The sequence below is a fragment of the Heloderma suspectum genome, chromosome 2 (assembly GCF_057233095.1).
Source record: "Heloderma suspectum isolate Gila_16-S chromosome 2, 16-S_ref, whole genome shotgun sequence".
NCBI classification, from domain to species: Eukaryota; Metazoa; Chordata; class Lepidosauria; order Squamata; family Helodermatidae; genus Heloderma; species Heloderma suspectum.
Genome location: NC_139459.1, coordinates 23,696,836 through 23,714,437, shown reverse-complemented (window position 1 = coordinate 23,714,437; position 17,602 = coordinate 23,696,836).

Genomic DNA, 17,602 nt, shown 5'->3' with positions numbered 1-17,602 from the left:
AGGCTCTTTAGATCCTCTTTGTTTTCTGCCAGTAGGGTGGTATCGTCTGCATATCGGAGGTTGTTGATAATTCTCCCGGCAATCTTAATTCTGACCTGTGATTCATCCAACCCGGCGTTTCTCATGATGTACTCTGCATATAAGTTAAATAAGCAGGGCGACAATATGCAGCCTTGTCATACTCCTTTCCCAATTTTGAACCAATCGGTTGTTCCATGTCCGGTTCTTACTGTTGCTTCTTGACCCTCGTACAGGTTTCTCAGGAGACAGGTGAGGTGGTCTGGTACTCCCATCTCTTTAAGAATTTGCCACAGTTTGTTGTGATCCACACAATCAAAGGCTTTAGCGTAGTCAATGAAGCAGAAATAGACGTTTCTCTGGAATTCTCTTGCTTTCTCCATGATCCAGCGAATGTTGGTGATTTGATCTCTAGTTCCTCTGCCTCTTCAAAACCCAGCTTGTACTTCCGGTAGTCCTTGGTTCACATACTGCTGAAGCCTAGCTTGTAGGATTTTGAGCATCACCTTGCTGGCATGTGAAATGAGAGCAATTGTACAGTAGTTTGAACACTCTTTGACATTGCCCTTCTCTAGGATTGGAATGTATACTGACCTTTTCCAGTCTTGTAGCCACTGTTGAGTGTTCCAAATTTGTTGGCATATTGAGTGCAGCACTTTAACAGCATCATCTTTTAGGATTTTAAATAGCTCAGCTGGAATACTGTCATCTCCGCTGGCTTTGTTGTTATTAATGCTTCCTAAGGCCCACTTGACTTCACGCTCTAGGATGTCCGGCTCAAGTTCAGTGACTGCACTATCATGGCTATAAGTGACATTCAGATCTTTCCTGTATAGTTCTTCTGTGTATTCTTTCCACCTCTTCTTAATCTCATCTGCTTCTGTTAGGTCCCTGCCTTCTTTGTTTTTATCATGCCCGTCTTTGCACAAAATGTTCCCTTCATATCTCCGATTTTCTTGAAAAGATCTCTAGTCTTTCCTATTCTATTGTTCTCCTCGATTTCTTTGCATTGTTCATTTAAGAAGTCCTTCTTGTCTCTCCTTGCTATGCTCTGGAACTCTGCATTCAGTTGGATATATCTTCCCCTTTCTCCCTTGCTTTTCGCTTCCCTTCTTTCCTCAGCTACTTGTAAAGCCTCATCAGACAGCCACTTGGCTTTCTTGCATTTCTTTTTCTTTGGGATGGATTGAGTTGCTGCCTCCTGAACAATGTTACGGACCTCCATCCATAGTTCCTCAGGCACTCTGTCTATCAGGTCTAATCCCTGAAATCTATTCCTCACCTCCACTGTATATTCAGAAGGGATATGACTTAGGTCATGCCTGAATGGTTTAGTGGTTCTCCCTACGTTCTTCAATTTAAGCTGAAATTTTGCAATAAAAAGCTCATGATCTGAGCCACAGTCAGCTCCAGGTCTTGTTTTTACGGACTGTATAGAGCTTCTCCATCTTTGGCTGCAAAGGACATAATCAATCTGATTTCGATATTGACCATCTGGTGATGTCCATGTGTAGAGTGGCCTCTTGTGCTGTTGGAAAAGAGTGTTTGCTATGATCAGCGTGTTCTCTTGGCAAAACTCGATTAGCCTTTGTCCTGCTTCATTTTGTACACCAAGGCCATGCTTGCCTGTTATCCTGGTGATTTCTTGACTTCCTACTTTGGCATTCCAATCCCCTATGATGAAAAGGACATCTTTTTTTGGTGTTAGTTCTAGAAGGTGTTGTAGGTCTTCATAGAACAGATCAACCTCAGCTTCTTCGGCCTCAGTGGTTGGGGCATAGACTTGAATTACTGTGATGTGGAATGGTTTGCCTTGGATTCGTACTGAGATCATTCTATCGTTTTTGAGATTGTACCCCAGTACTGCTTTTCCCACCCTTTTATTGACTATGAGTGCTACTCCATTTCTTCCAAGGGATTCTTGCCCACAGTAGTAGATATAATGGTCACCTGAATTAAATTCGCCCATACCTGTCCATTTTAGTTCGCTGATTCCCAAGATGTTGATGTTCAATCTTGCCATCTCATGTTTGACCACCTCCAGCTTACCTTGATTCATTGATCTGACATTCCAGGTTCCTAAACAATATTGTTCTTTACAGCATCAGACTTTCTTTTCACCACCAGCCACATCCACAGCTGAGTGTCCTTTCGGCTTTGGCCCATCCACTTCACTCTTTCTGGCGCTACTTGGAAATTCCCTCTGCTCTTCCCCAGTAGTATATTGGACACCTTCCGACCTGAGGGGCTCATCTTCCGGCGTCATATCTTTTAGCCTTGTGATACGTTCTATGGGGTTTTCTTGGCAGGAATACTGGAGTGGGTTGCCATTTCCTTCTCCAGTGGACCACATTTTGTCAGAACTCTCCACCATGACCTGTCCATCTTGGGTGGCCCTGCACGGCATAGCTTATGGCTTCACTGAGTTATGCAAGCCCCTTTGCCACAACAAGGCAGTGGTCAACTCTAGATAACTGCTTTATGGTGAAATACATGATTTATAAATATTTGGCTGGAATTGTGAAACATGTCTATGTAGCTTTTATTGATTTGAAAGCTGCTTTTGATTCTATTTATCAGGAACATCTGTGGAACAAATTACAATCTATGGGCATTGACCCACAGCTTTTAAAATGTATAATGACATTATATTCTGGGACATCTTTGCAAGTTAAAATTTATGGAAGACATTTATCTGACTCTACCAGTCACAAAAGGAGTAAGACAATGGTGTTTACTTGCCCCACTTCTTTTCAATTTATTTATAAATGATGTAGTAGAGTTCTTAAGGGGTGACTGTTATTTTCCAGTTAAAGTGGGAAATTGGTAATATTCAATACTCCTTTATGATGCAATCCTGATTTCTCACACTCAGTTGGTCTTACATAGATTACTGATCCTGTTCAGTTTATATTGTAGGAACGAGCTTCTTTCTATCAGTTACCAAAAAACAAAAACTACAGTATTCAGTAAATCCAAGCAAATTCTTAACTGGTCACTCGATGGGAATAAATTGGAGCAATTGTTGTCTTTTAAGTATATTGGTGTGGTCTTCCAGTGGACAGGTGCATGGTCTTTGCAGGTTCAGTCAATCACCTTACTAGCTGGTAGAATATTAAATGGATTATTACGGTTTTATTGTACAAAAGGGGGCAATCTGGTTCAGCCCACTCTAGAATTGTATAACAGTAGGGTTCTGCCAAAATTGCTATATGAAGCTCCACTATGGGCTATGGCCAATTTAGATTCATTAGAAAGAGCTCAAAATAAATTTCTGCGTAGACCTCCGGTAGTTCCCATTTCTATAAAACTAGAATTGGTTTGTGCAGAACTGGGTGTACCGACTATCAAAGCTGAAGCTCTTAGATTAGCCCTGCTTTTTTGGTTAAAAACAATCTTTAAGCAGGTATCAGAATTTATTCTGATGGTATTGGAAGAGATGGGCTCAAACTCTTGGAAGCAAAAAATGCAATTTTCTGTCATGAGTTTGGGATTCCCTACCTCTTTTTTCTTAATCCAAGGATATGATAGAGCTGAAGTAATATTGCTCCAAAGGACACTGAGATGCAGTCTCAGGTGGCTGGGATTAAGGCTTGTCAAGCTAACAGCGCTTATGCCTCCTTTATTCCTTCATACCTATCACTCCCAAAATACTTGGTAGATCTGCCAAATGTTAAAATGAGGGTAGACTTTACTCGGGCAAGATTAAATGTTCTTCCTTTGGAAGACTGGGTGGGTCGGCATAAAGGGGTTCCTGAGAATGACAAAGTATGTGGTTGCAATTCTGTATCAGCTGAATATATAATTCATGTATTTCTAGAATGCTCTGTCTATAATGATCTTAGAGCCAAATATATTCATCCATCGCTAAAATCGTTGAAGGGACGGTCATCTCTTGTAAAGTTTTGTTTTCTGTTGTCTAATGCTGACAAATATGTAACCTTCAGAACATCTAAATTACTTGTCAGTGCTTTACAGATGCATGTTACAAAGCTTAAAAGCTGTAAGGAAAATTATTCAATTTTTGAGGGTCTATTAGTAGAGTTTTAAATTGTATAATGATCCCCCCGCTCCCGTAATTGTGTACAATGGCAAATTGCTAAGATACAATAAACTCTTTTGGTTTGTTTCTGCCAGGTAGGCAGCTTCGCTTGTCCCACACCTTTCCCATGCACTGGCTCCTGGAAGCTGTAGCTGAGTGTGCTGCCGGCTTTGCCTGTTCCTTGCCTTCTCCACGTGCAGAAGGCAAAGGCTAAGTGAAGCACACTCAGCCAATGCTTCCTTGAGCTGGCTGAGTCCTTTAGTCTCAACCTTGGGACTCAGCCAGCTCCTGGAAGCGCCATCCAAATGGTAAGGGACTGAATGCTCTCCTTCCCCTCTCCCTTTTGAGGGGGTGGAGCTTCAGGGAGGAGGAGGGACCTGCCTCAAAGCCCTGAAAGCAAGATGGACCAGCCTGGCAGGAAGCTCCCCATCTCTGTTTTATATCTCCTGGATGTGTGCCCATCCTATATCAATTATTAATAACAGCCCTGTGAGGTAGGCTAGGAAATGAGATGGTAGTTGGCAAAGCCCATTCACTGAACTGCATAACTGAGAAGGCATTTGGATCTTGGTTTTCTCTGTCCAAACCTGAAGCTCACATTATCACCCACCCCACACAAACCTGAATGTTAAAAACATTTCTTAAGTTATGTCTTACGTGATAGGTTAAATGCACACACCTTTCAGTTTGCACCTGTGACATTCAGGTTTGGGGGGCAGTGGGAGAATGTGAGTTGCTCAGTGTAATCTCATTGATAAAGGATTGGATCCAGGCATTGAAATCAGTGGAACTTAAGTTAGCCTTGACCAACTTGTTCTATTGATTTCAGTGGGTCACTCTAAGCACAATTAAGTCTGGACCCATCCGATAGAATTTTAATAACAATACTGTGAGGCTAATTACTGTGAGATTTCCATTTTACAGATGGTGAACTAAAGCTGAAAGCAAGTTGTTAGGGTTGCATCAAATATTTAATAATGGACACATTCAATTTAAAATTAACGTATTCGACATGGCTGAATTCTTTACTAAAAAGAAAGCATGATGAATGTTCATCTTGCTGTGATGGTATTTAGTGTTTTTCCCACCTTATGCTTCTGGATGCAGCTTTTTAGCACCAGTTTTCTTTGCTCTCGCTGTCCTCGGCCTCTTTTGCCCTCACCGCCTTTTAATCTAATTAGCCCCCGTGCTTCTTTTTCTGGCATTGATGATATCACCATGCTACATGTAGCACTGTAACATCACAGACAGAATCACACAACGTCACTGTGCAGCAAAACATCAGGAAAATGGGCATGCCAATATATCCTGACATTAGAGAGCCAAATATCACAATAATAGCATAATATTCTTTCAACAAGCCCTATCAATTCATCTTTTCCTAGGATCCTTTTCATATTCCAGTGAGATGAAGATGTTATTAGAGTGAGTAATTCAATTTCCCAGTAAATCAGTCTCCAAGATTAACTGTGGATCACTGAGTGTTTTCAACAAGCTGTCTGCAATGATGGAAAAAGTCATGCCTCAAACATGTTCAACCCAGAGAGCACGTTTCAAGTATGATGAAGCTGTAACAGGATAGGCTGTTTTCCTCTGGACTCTGTCTGATTGAGCAAAAACATAACGCCCCTTTGATTCATTCTTGGCAGAGGTGATTGGATAGTGATAGCTGGCTGGAAGGGAGAACATTCCTAGGGTGTATTAAGGTATTCTATGTAAAGATGTAGCAGTATGGACATTTGGATAGGTAAATGGGGAAATCTGAAACAACCTTAGTTAATTTTTTAAAAATCTTTTTTTTTTTTTTACTCCTTGAAGAACACAAAATGTGTTAGCTGCTATCCAGAGAACTCAGTTCCATGTATTGAAGAAATCCATGCTCATATTCAGACTTTCGGCCATAGACAGGGACGTGTGAATGACACACTAAAAAAATTATGTACCCTAGCAAATTATGTGCTGAGAAACATGGCATTCTGCAACCTGTATAAAGTATGGGAATTGAGCAAATGTACTCAACTCCCCTTATTTTGCTTAATTTATTCTGCAATTTTTTAAAAAGCCTAATTTATTCTGCTTGTCAATACGCTTCAAGATCCATGGTTTTCTTTTCTTCCTTGGAAACTTAAATTAAGATGGCCATGTGCCCTATTTTATAGAAGACAGTCATCTATTTGAAGGGCTCTCAGAGGACATTTGAAGGGGACCTCTATTTGAAAGACTATCCAGTCCAAGTCCAGGGGCCCATCTACATGGGAGGTTTTCTTCAGCGCGGCTGTGGCTTAAAGTCATTAGGGACACATGACATGATGGCCAATCCACAGCCAACCAGCTGCATCCCTCTTGAAGAGCTGCATTTTCTGAAAGTCCTTTTACTCTGTATTTTTTTTTTACTTAAAGTGGCTCCCAAGCATTTCCCCTGCAGTATGCTCCATCCCACTGCATTAAATCCTGGGCATGCCTCTGTTTGGTGCAAAAAACATATCCGCTCACCCCCAGCTACTGTGAGGATTGCAGCTAAGCTCAGAGGGATCCAGGAATTCTGAGGGAGGTGGCAGACAATATAACTGTCCTTGCTAATGAAAAACTCCCAACGCTTTGACCCTGTGAGCTCTGGCTCCACCACACCATGGATTCTGACCCATGTTGAATTATCACAAAGAACCACAATGATAAGTAAGGGATGGAGAAATGATTTTCCAAGAGATGGACAATGAGTTAGAGTAATAAAACAGATCAATTAATTGAGCCCAGGATTAACTTAAAACTTGGTTCATACATGCATGAAACTGCTTGATTTCTCTACATCCATGCACATATTTTGGGAAGAGCCAATTGACAGGCTGGATGGATGGAGACACTCCAGTGCATAGGAGCCATTTACTGTCAGGGATGATGCTCCAACCTGGAGCCCTGATGGATTTTCATGCTTGATTGGAGTGGGCGAAGTTCTTCCAGCTCTAGTCCCAGTAGCACCTGACTAGGGATGTGCGAATGAGCAAAGCCCAAGCTCACTGAGGTTTTCCAAATTCCACCTTGAACCTCATTCCAATTTGTGTTCCTATCAGATTGTGAACATTTGTAATTAATTAATTAATTTCATTTCTATACCGCCCAATAGCCGAAGCTCTCTGGGTGGTTCACAAAAATTAAAACCAAAAAGCGCCAGATAAAACAATATAAAATATAAAGGTATTAAAACCACAATATAACAATACAACCAGAATAAAACTGGAATAAAACCTAGCAGCATTTTTTAATCGTTTGCACAAAAGTTTGAGCATATTTCGGTGTGCATTTTCCCAAATGTATGCATCAATTGTGTGCATTTCTGAAAAGTACACATTTTATCCCATCGATTAAATCATGTTTGTATGCGCTGTTCAAAAGTACACACATTTTTCATGCGTATTTTTCAAATGCTTGGGCGCATTTTTCTTTGGACTGCAAATCACATCACAAGCTCAGAAATTGCTTGGCTACATTGGCTACAGATTGCATTTGAGTCTGGGAGGTGCGAATTGGGTAAATTCTGGTGTAAAACAAACTGAAAAGAATTTCTCATGCATCCCTACTCCTGACCCTTGTAGTTTCAGAATGCTGAACTCCTAGCTGCTCAGATTCCAGTGCTGATGACTATACACCAACCTGACTTCCATCTGCACTGAGGGGAGGGGAAGACCTTGCTCATGGTGCCATAGGAAACAGGCATAGGCAGGCGGAACAGCATATGTGTGGCTTTTGCTGACCACATCCTTTCTGCTTACACAAGTACTATTCCTCTTGCTTCAGCCAAGGTATGACAACATCACAGTCACAAACCCCAGTGTTCTGAAGATGTTACTTCTGCATTTTAAAACTTGGCTGACTGAAACCATACAAAATATAGTTTTTTAAATTAAAAAAATCAGATCATTATTACCAGATACACACACCTCAGTATATACTAGGGAGCATACATGGGTAATTCGCTTTTTTGATTTAGCGATTCTGCTAAACCACTGATGGCGACAGCTGTCTGTTTCCATTTTTCACACCACCACCTCATGTGAAAGAGGCAGACTGATCATATGATGTTAGCAAAATCCCAGCAAGTATTTAGTAAAAAGTATTTTTAAAAACTTTTTACTAAATACTTGTTGCTGGCTATAACCAGCAGCAACAAGAAATGTAGAAATGTAGCCAGCATCAAGAAATGGAGCTGACATTTTGCAGAAGGCTAACCTTAAAAATTGAAAAGGTGACTGTACATGCAGGTGTTGCTTGTGTGTGTGTATGTGTATGCTTGATTAAATTGCATCAAATTCAAAGAGTTTCAAATGAGCCTATGTTAATGGAATGGATTTTAAATTATTTACTAAACTATATTTGAATAAATAACTTGGAGCTACATGCTGAGTTTTTGAAATGTGCAAACAGAAGAATAGGAAAATCTTCTGCAGCAGTAAATCAGAGTCTAGTTTACAGGTTTCCAAAATCCTTTCAGTTTTAATCAAATTACAGTCTTTCTATGTTAATACAGAAAATAAATTGATTCATGGGTTTAAAATGTAGTCTGTGTAAAAACAACAAATAAGCCAGCACAAAACCTATAGAAATCTCCTTGCCCTGGAAACTGTGCTAGAGGGCTCTAAAATCTCTGCTTTAGAGTTTAATAGCCAAGATTAAGCTGGTAATGGATACATCTATGGTATGAGATAAGAACATAAGGGTCTCTTTGCTGAACCAGACCAAGCTCCAATTAATCCAGCATTCTATTTCTAAATTAAATTCTGTTTCTAAATTAAATTAAAATAGGCCCTCTTTGCCCACCACCAAATTTTAGTGGCAAACCATGAATTCCTGCTTTTAGAAGGAGGCTCCGCTCCACTGTAGCATATTCAGTAGTATGGGGGCAAGACTGCGGCCCCTGATGAAGTCCAGAGGGACCAATGCAGCCCTCAGCCCCTTGAAATTGCCCACCCCTGATGTAAACCTTTCCTCTTCTTCAGTGTAGGGGAGTCCTGTACCCAGAAGAAATCACTCGATCAGGATGAGTGAGTTTATTGACTTGGCCCAGTGACCCTGTATTAGATGCAGCCATCGTTCGAAGGCATGGTACAATTTCACTCCTGACCTTCAGCATGGCTTGGGCTAAAACAGGGGTGGGCAACTTTCATCAGGGTGCCACATTGCACAGCAGTGGCAAAAGGGGACATTTTGCTTTAAAATAGCCCCTTTGGACTGCTGCCTCCACCATACCACAAAACGTCGGTGGTAAACAGAAAATTCCTGTTTTTAAAAGGAGACTTCCCCCTGCCTCCCCCACACCAGTGTTATCGGACCACTGAATATTGGTGGCTCGGCAGCAGTGGAGGGAACCAGTGGGGAGCTGCTTGCAGCTCAGGTGGGTATTGCCCACTCCTGTGTGTTGCTGTGTATTGTCCATTCCTGGACTTAAAGAATTGTAGAGTTTGAACTATGGACACAATCCAGCCAACGTTTATGTCCCAATTATTTCAGTGGAAAGGTTAAGCATATGCTTAAATTTGTCCCATTGAAATCAATGAGATTTAAAAGTGCTTAATTTTGACCCAATCATGCTTTATAGTTGCAGTCAGGGATGTCGGAGGAATTATCAGCTCGGCCCCCCAAACTTTGGCTCACTAACCCGTGAATTGGCCTGACTCAATGCAGATCGAGTCAGGCCAGCTTGAGGATTTTTTGTCCCCCACGCTTCCTTAAATTGACATTTACGCAAATTGCAGCTAGAATTTGCATAATTTATGTAAATATCGGCCAGCATTTGTGCAAATTGCAGCTGTAATATGTTTAATTTGTGCAAACTATGTGTGTGATTTTATGCAAATTGCACATGCAATTTGTGCAAAATAAGCATATTGTGGCCGCACTTTGCACAAATTACACAACCCGCAGCTCCAATTTGTGTAAATGTCAATTTAAGCGGGGGGGGGGATCCGAGTTCCTAGATTCCAGGGAAAAGCCCACGGCTCAGTTCGCAAATGCAAGCCAAGCCAGGGGCTCCAGGGAAATCTGGCGAGCCTAAAAGCTTGGATTTCTCTGCCATAGCCATCCCTAGTTGCAGCCCTGTGCACTGTACTGTACTGTACTGTGTCAAATCCTATTAAATTTAAATGGGCTCACAGCAGACTTTGTATGGATAGATATTAGGTATCATATGAGCGCTTTCACTCAGCCTGACAGTAGACGATCACAGGGCTAGGCTAGTTCCACACTGCAGTTTAGGGTAATGGGAATTTTGGGGTCCCGCACTCTTGTTTGCTCTACCACATGGGCTTTCCCATTTATTGTTTTCCAAGGCTTTTTAATACTTCATTTTTGTTTTTTAAGGGCGCAATCCATGTTTAGACAGAGAAAGGCCTACAACTCCCAGGATCCCTCAGCCAGCATGGCTGGCTGGGGAATGCTGGGAGCTGTAGGCCTTTTCTCGTTTAAACATGCATAGGATTGTACTTTTAATGTGTTATTTTTAGATATTTACATTGCTTTTTGCTTTGGTTTTATTCTGTTTTAAACTTTGAAAGGTTTTGTATTATGTTTTATCATGTTGTATTTTATGGGTTTACTTTTTGTGAACTGCCCACAGAGCTTTGGCTGCTGGGTGGAATAGAAATCTAAGAAATAAATAATAGCCTAATTCCAGACTCCTTCATATGCTTTATTTTTTTCTCTCTTCCCTCACCTCATTTCTTCTAGGTAGAACAACAAGAAACAGACACTGCAAACACAACACCAATCAGTGATGATCTAAACCTGTTTATAAAAGAACCTATGATAGACGAGAGATCTGTTTTCATATCTGTAGGAACAGGAAGTGTTTCTGAGGATGGTGAAAACTCAGCTTTGGAAAAGGTCAGCAGCACAAATGGATTTCAAATGGACAAACCTGCGCTGGAAAGCTCAGCAGGACTTTCTGTATCCAATAGGACTCATGTGAGTGATGAGCAGGAGCCATATGATCATCAAACTCTTCATATCACAGCCGTGGATGATATGGCAAGCCAGGATGGGCTACCTGATGATCCCAATGTCACTTCCAAGCAAGAAGGCTTATGTGACATTCTGACTGCTATGGCAATGCAAATGAAAAGAGGGAAGGCATGTGCAGAAAATCGCCATGAAGTCAGTGAGGTAAAAACAGTCCATGACACTCCATGTGCTGAATATCTATCCGAAGGAGATTTCCAGAGGGCCTTGGAATCTGCAGAACCTGAGCTTAGAGATGACGATTTATCATCAGTGCATGAGCAGTCACAGAAACTTCTTTATGGGGAAGAAGACTGTGGCTATGACTTCACTTGCGCAAGCAGCAAGGTTAAGAGTTTAGCAGCTGGGACTGACACTGCCAAGGAGGTTGGAGGACTGAACATTACTGGGGATGTCAGTGCCGGGCAGCGTGCGCCAGGAAATCTAACAGAAGATAATCAGCTTGTCACAGAATTGGCAACAGTAATGGAAGTTCACACCGATTTTAACAGCCTGCTAAAAACAGATGAAGCGTGCAGCCATACACCCATGGGCAACAGTCCTCGTACACTACCTGTAGAAACAGATGCCATGTACCTGTGCGCTGCCTTTCGACATAAAACAGAAAAGCCATCTGCTCATCTTCTAAGGAGCAATCTCCAAAAGGAAAAATACTTGGAGGATAAGCACACTGAAACACAGCCTGATCATAATGGATCGATTCAGATGTCTACTTATCAGGAAGGAATGCTTATGACTGATCCTGCTGTCTCATCTTGTGAAGCAGAATCTCCATTCAGACTTACAGAAGCTCCAGACGACCCTTTAGAACACAGCCAAGAAATTTTATCTGCCCTGCCTACAAATAATCTTCATCAGTTGTCTCATATAGAACAGAATGTTCATTGTACATGTGGTCCCATAGCAAAGCAGGCTGATGAGATATCTGCTAAAGAATCTCACATTACACTATGCCACTCAGGAATAAAAGGGTGTGCTAATCTTGCTGAGCTTTCACCAGAAGAGGATTCATCCAATAATTTCTTTGGCAAAAATACAGATCAATTTACAAGTGAAGAATGCTCTTCAGTTACGGCGGTCAATAAAAGTGCAGCAGAGAAATTTCAGAAAAAAGGAACTGAGTCTGAACTGAATGCACAAAGTGGCAGTAATTGTGGCATTTATCATATTTTGAGAGGTAATAATAGTAAAGATATTCAAGCTGCATCTGGTGCACAGAATTACAGCTACCACATGCAAGATCATAATTCAGTTACAACCACAGGGTCTAAATCTAATGGGGATGGGACAGAAGATACTGGGCAAGATAAGAAAAGAATAGAAGGAAGGAAAGAGAAACTTGTGTTCACAGCATCATACAAGGTTAGATTTTTCACTGAAGTTCTGTTAGAAATAAACAGGAATGATAAAAACAGTATGAACCAAGAACATAAGGACTTTGGAGCAAGTGCAGGACAAACTGCCCGAGAATTCAAACATGTCTTAGGGATACCACCAACAGATACTCAACAAAGAGTACCAAACAAAAGTTCTAGCACTGCTGGCCATTTTTGTGAGAGTGCTAATGGGTTAAAGTTGGATTTTCCATGCTTTCCACCTGAAGCTTGTAAGTTAGCAGCTTTAAACACTGTTCCACCTTCAGGTATAATCAGAAATGAGTGTAGGAGAACAGGTCAGGAGAGTCAGAATGCTAGCAATATGACAGGCAATTTAATAATTCATACTCAGAATAGGAATCAACAGGAAAATATGTACAAAGGGTGTAGTGCCAATGCACTGGTGGTAGTTGATAGTACAATGCAAATAGAGCCTACACAGATTGAAGTTAAGGAGGATAAGGATACAAAGACATTTAAACCAAGTCAGGATTGGTATGAAAGGGTGGAAGAAAAAAGGAAGACTCAAATAGCCCAGCATATAAGAGACAGACAAATGTCAGTTGCACGTGATATTGAGGAAGCTGAAATAGAACCTTATATGAGGGTCCTAATTGATTCAGAGCATATACATTCTTGGCATGATAGCACTGAACTGCAACAGGATGAGTCCCAAAAGGTTGAAGGAGAAAGTCAGGCCAAAAGAATCCCATGTAAGAAGGATGCTGGGGTAATTGAAAAGTCAATTGAATGTAACCTAGAGGAAGCTGAAATGGAGCCTTGCATGAGGGCACTCATTAATTCAGAACAGATATATTCTTGGCGTGACAGCACAGACCAAGTGCATCCATCCATGGTCCTTTCCAGTGAGCAAGCTAGTGTGTCTGTAGGAGGATTAGGGGGAGGATGTGTAATTACATCTACAGGCCGCAATCGAGCCAGAGCATTCACAGATGGTGAGAGGCAAAACCTAAATCCATCAGAGCATGCAGCAGCAACATTAGGCAGCATTTTGCCTTGTGCCTCTGAGAACAGCCACCATTCTGAAAAACAGCTGCCACAGGTCAGAACTCAGTCGTGTGCTGGAGGTCTATGCATATTAAAAGAAGAGAGGACAAAGTTACAAGAGGCTTCTAAACTCTGCAAGCCATCCTTACTTCACAATAGTGTTGAGGATGTGAAGCACAAGCAAGAAACAGTAAAGAAGAAGATGATGCCAAAGGTGCAAATTAAAAAACCACGCCTTGAAGCAAAGGAAAATGTCTGCAACAATGCCAGCTGCATTAAAAGAATCTCAAAAGCAGAGGCTGATTTAACTCACAAGGAAGATAAGAGAGAACAATGGAAAGTGCCTTGCAAAAAAGATAGCAAAGGTACACTTAGCAATGGATTTTTCAATTGTCCTTATACATCAGTGGTCAGTCCTCAGGCAGCAGTTCTCTCAGGTTTCAGGCAGAGGTCCTTCCTGACCTGTCTTCCTGAGGTCCTTTCTAATTAGCGATGCCAGAGATTGAATCTGAGATCCTATGCATGAAAAGCATGAGCTGTACCACCAAGGTATCGGCCCTCCCAATCCAACCATCTTTATTAAAAGATAACCACTACTATCCAACCACTGCTGCAGACAAGGGGCAGTAACCAATGCTATCACAATGTGAGTGCTAATGACACTGCTCTAGCACAAAACAACACCAGCGCAATGTCATTAGCACTTGCTAAGCAAGGGGAAAGAACAGTGATTTGCCATCAAATTTTGGCGACATGGTTTACAGCTTTTTCTCTTTGCCTTGCAAGTGGTAATGGCATTGTGCTAGTGTTGGTATATGCTAGCACAATATCATTAGCGCTAGCACTGTGACAGCACCGGATACTGCCCATGGTTTTGCTATCTCAGTAACACAGGTCCTGTCCTGTCCTGATTACAAATAACTATCACATCATCTGGACATATGAATTTGCCCTCCTTTTTATTAAAGAAAATGTAAATACTGTGGTTTATGGTTAAGAATATAAGACCTGTGCTGGATCAGAACAAAGGCCTATCTAGTCCAGCACTGTGTTCCCACAGTGGCCGGTTAGATGCCAATGGGAAGCCCCCAGGCAAGACAGGAATGCAACAGCACGTTGCTGCTCACATTCCCCAGCAACTGGCATTCGGCTACATATTGTTTTAATGAAAGCACTCTGGCTTAACTGGTTGGCCAAGGTTTAACTGGCGTCAGGGCCAATATAGTTGTGTGTGCTAAGTTATGGTTCCCATGTTCAGGGACAGGGTTTAACCTTAGAACAGCCTTCCCCAAATAGTCTCCCCACCAAATATGTTGGACTAAAACTCCCATCTCTCCCAGCCAGCATGAGCATTGGCCATGCTGTCTGGGGCTGATGGGAGTTGTAGTCCAACACATCTGGAAGGCATCAGGTTCAGGAAAGCTCCTTTAGAGCATATACATGAATATCAATATAATGAAAGAAGACGACAGAAGATGATTACAGCGGCCTCTTCTTTACTGTAGGATGAAGTGCAAAGGCTTATTTATATTTAATCAGAAAAAGACGCCTTCAACATTTTTTAATATATTGCCAAGGCATATGCATCATTCATCTTTTTTTTAAAAAAAAACCCTCTACATTTATAACCAGCCTACAAGAATGATGACTTGATAAATACATAATATCTAAATTGGTATTGAGGTTCTACTGTGCAGTTAGCACATCTTACTACACTGTGTGTGTTTTTTCCCAAGCCCCCAAGTTGCTGAAGAAAATCCAAGCAGAACTGTTCCCTGATTTCTCTGGAAATATCAAATTATGCTGCCAGTTTGGTGAAATTCATGAAGACTCTACTATTACATGGACTAAAGACTCTAAGCTACTTGCCCGAGTACACAGAAGGTAAGGAAAGCCAACACAAGAAGTATATTTTAATGTGCTTTGTAGTGGCTAGGGATGAGAGAGAAATTCATTTGAATTACATTTTAATAGGGATGTACGAAAGTCACTTACCTTTTTGCGGATTCTGTTCATGGTGGGTGGGGAGGCATTCCATCCCTCCCCCCGGAATCCTCGACGGCCGGCTGTGCTCCGCTGCGGCTCCGCGGAGCAGCCGGCCAGGCCCAGGCCAGGGCTGTCCTCAGCCGGATTTCTGGCTCTGGGTAAAAAAACAAACAAAAACGTTTATGCAAATGGTGGCAGCTACAGCCGCCACCATTTGCGTTCCTTATTTTTCGCCGTCTTAGTCTTCGTAAATATTTACGTAGACTAAGATGAAGACAAGAAAGGGGAACGCAAATAGCATACTGGGCGCTATTTGCGTTCCCCTTTCTTGTCTTCGTCTTAGTCTACGTAAATATTTACGTAGACTAAGACGGCGAAAAATAAGGAACACAAATGGTGGCGGCCATAGCCACCGCCATTTGCGTATGCATTTTTTTTGTTTTTACCCAGACGTGATAGGCTATGTAAGTCTTTACGTAGGCTATCACGTCTATGGGGGGGGGGAGAAAAAAACACAGACTGCAAATGGCGGCAGCGGCAGCCGGTCGGAAGACCAGCCGCTGCCGCCACCGAAGCTGCCGCTGGAGCTGCCACTGTCCGGAACGTCCGCCCCAGGTAAGTCTCATCCCGGGGGGGATCCGCGGGGGGCGGGGGGGTGGCAGACCGTTCTGCGATGGATTTGGGGGGGCTGAAAGCACTGGCATTCATCCTCACCGAGATCCGTCGTGGAATTCTCTGACATCCCTACATTTTAATGCTAACTTATTGAATTTCACACTTTCGAACCAATATTGGACTCTAATGTAAACTTATATAGATGCGGCCGTTGTGAGACTTATCGCTGCTGCTCTCATTTATTTTTTTTTAAATATACTATGATTTTAAGGATGTTTATATTATATTTATGTTATTTGATAGATGTTTCGGTGTTTGTATTGTTAGCTGTCCTGTGTTCCAGAATTGGAGAAGGGTGAGATATAAAAATATTGAATAAATTAATAAATACGTGAATGGAAACTCAGTAATCCTTCGACAATCACACTTCTCCCAATTTTGCAATGGACTTCTTCGGTCAAAACAATGCATATGAAAATGTGTATATTAGGGGAAAGTGCACACAACAATGTGTGTATTAGGGAAAGTGCACACAAAAATGTGTATATCCGTGAAAATAACATCAAAAATGTGTTATATTAGGAAAACTGCTGGCAAAAATGCATATATTAGGTGAAATTGCAAATAAGAATGCATGTATCAGGAGAAACATGCACAAAACTGTGTATTAATTTTCAAAGGAACTTTAAAAAAATCTCAAAGTTTGGAATGAACTGAACTTAAGGTTAGAAGAATGAAAAATGGAGGGAAAATATTAAATTGACAGATTCATCCATTCCTAACTGTGCCTTTTGGAAGGGAGGGGGGACTGTACATATTTTGTTGACCAAAGCTCAGATGACATCTTGGGATGGAGAAGCAGCCAATACAGAAAATGTTATTATAATAAAGGGTTGACTAAAACCACACTCAAGTATCTGGATAAATGTGCATTCACTTTATTTATTTATTTGTTTGTTTTTTATTAAATTTATTACCCGCTTTTCATTATACAATAACCCCAAAGTAGGGTACAACCAATGAGCACAATAAAATCATATAACATTGACCAAAAAACCAATCAAACAAGGGAGAACAGCAGTGCAGATAAATAACAGTTTGCAAGATGCAGCAAAACAAAAGCCTGCGTGAACAAATAGGTTGGTGCCAAAAGCTTATAAGACTTGGCGGTGACCATATATGAGCGGGTAGAGAGTTCGACAGTTGGGATGCCTGTATTGCCCTCTCTTGCAATACCACATATCAAACTCCAGGCAAATGTGACACCATCAAGAGGGCATCCCCATTCAGGCATAGTGTCCAGGCAGGTACAGAAGGGAAAAGGCATTCCATCAGGTATCCATATCCTAAGCCATGTAAGGCAGCCTTTCTCAACCTGGCATCCTCCAGTTGTGTTGGACTGTGACTCCCAAAATATGCAGCCAGCTTGGACAATGGTCATGCTGGCTGGGAATTATGGGAGTTGCATTCCAACATATCTGGAATGTGCCAGGTTGGGGGAGGCTGAAGAAAGGCTTTGTATGTCAGCACAAGCACCTTGATCTCGGCT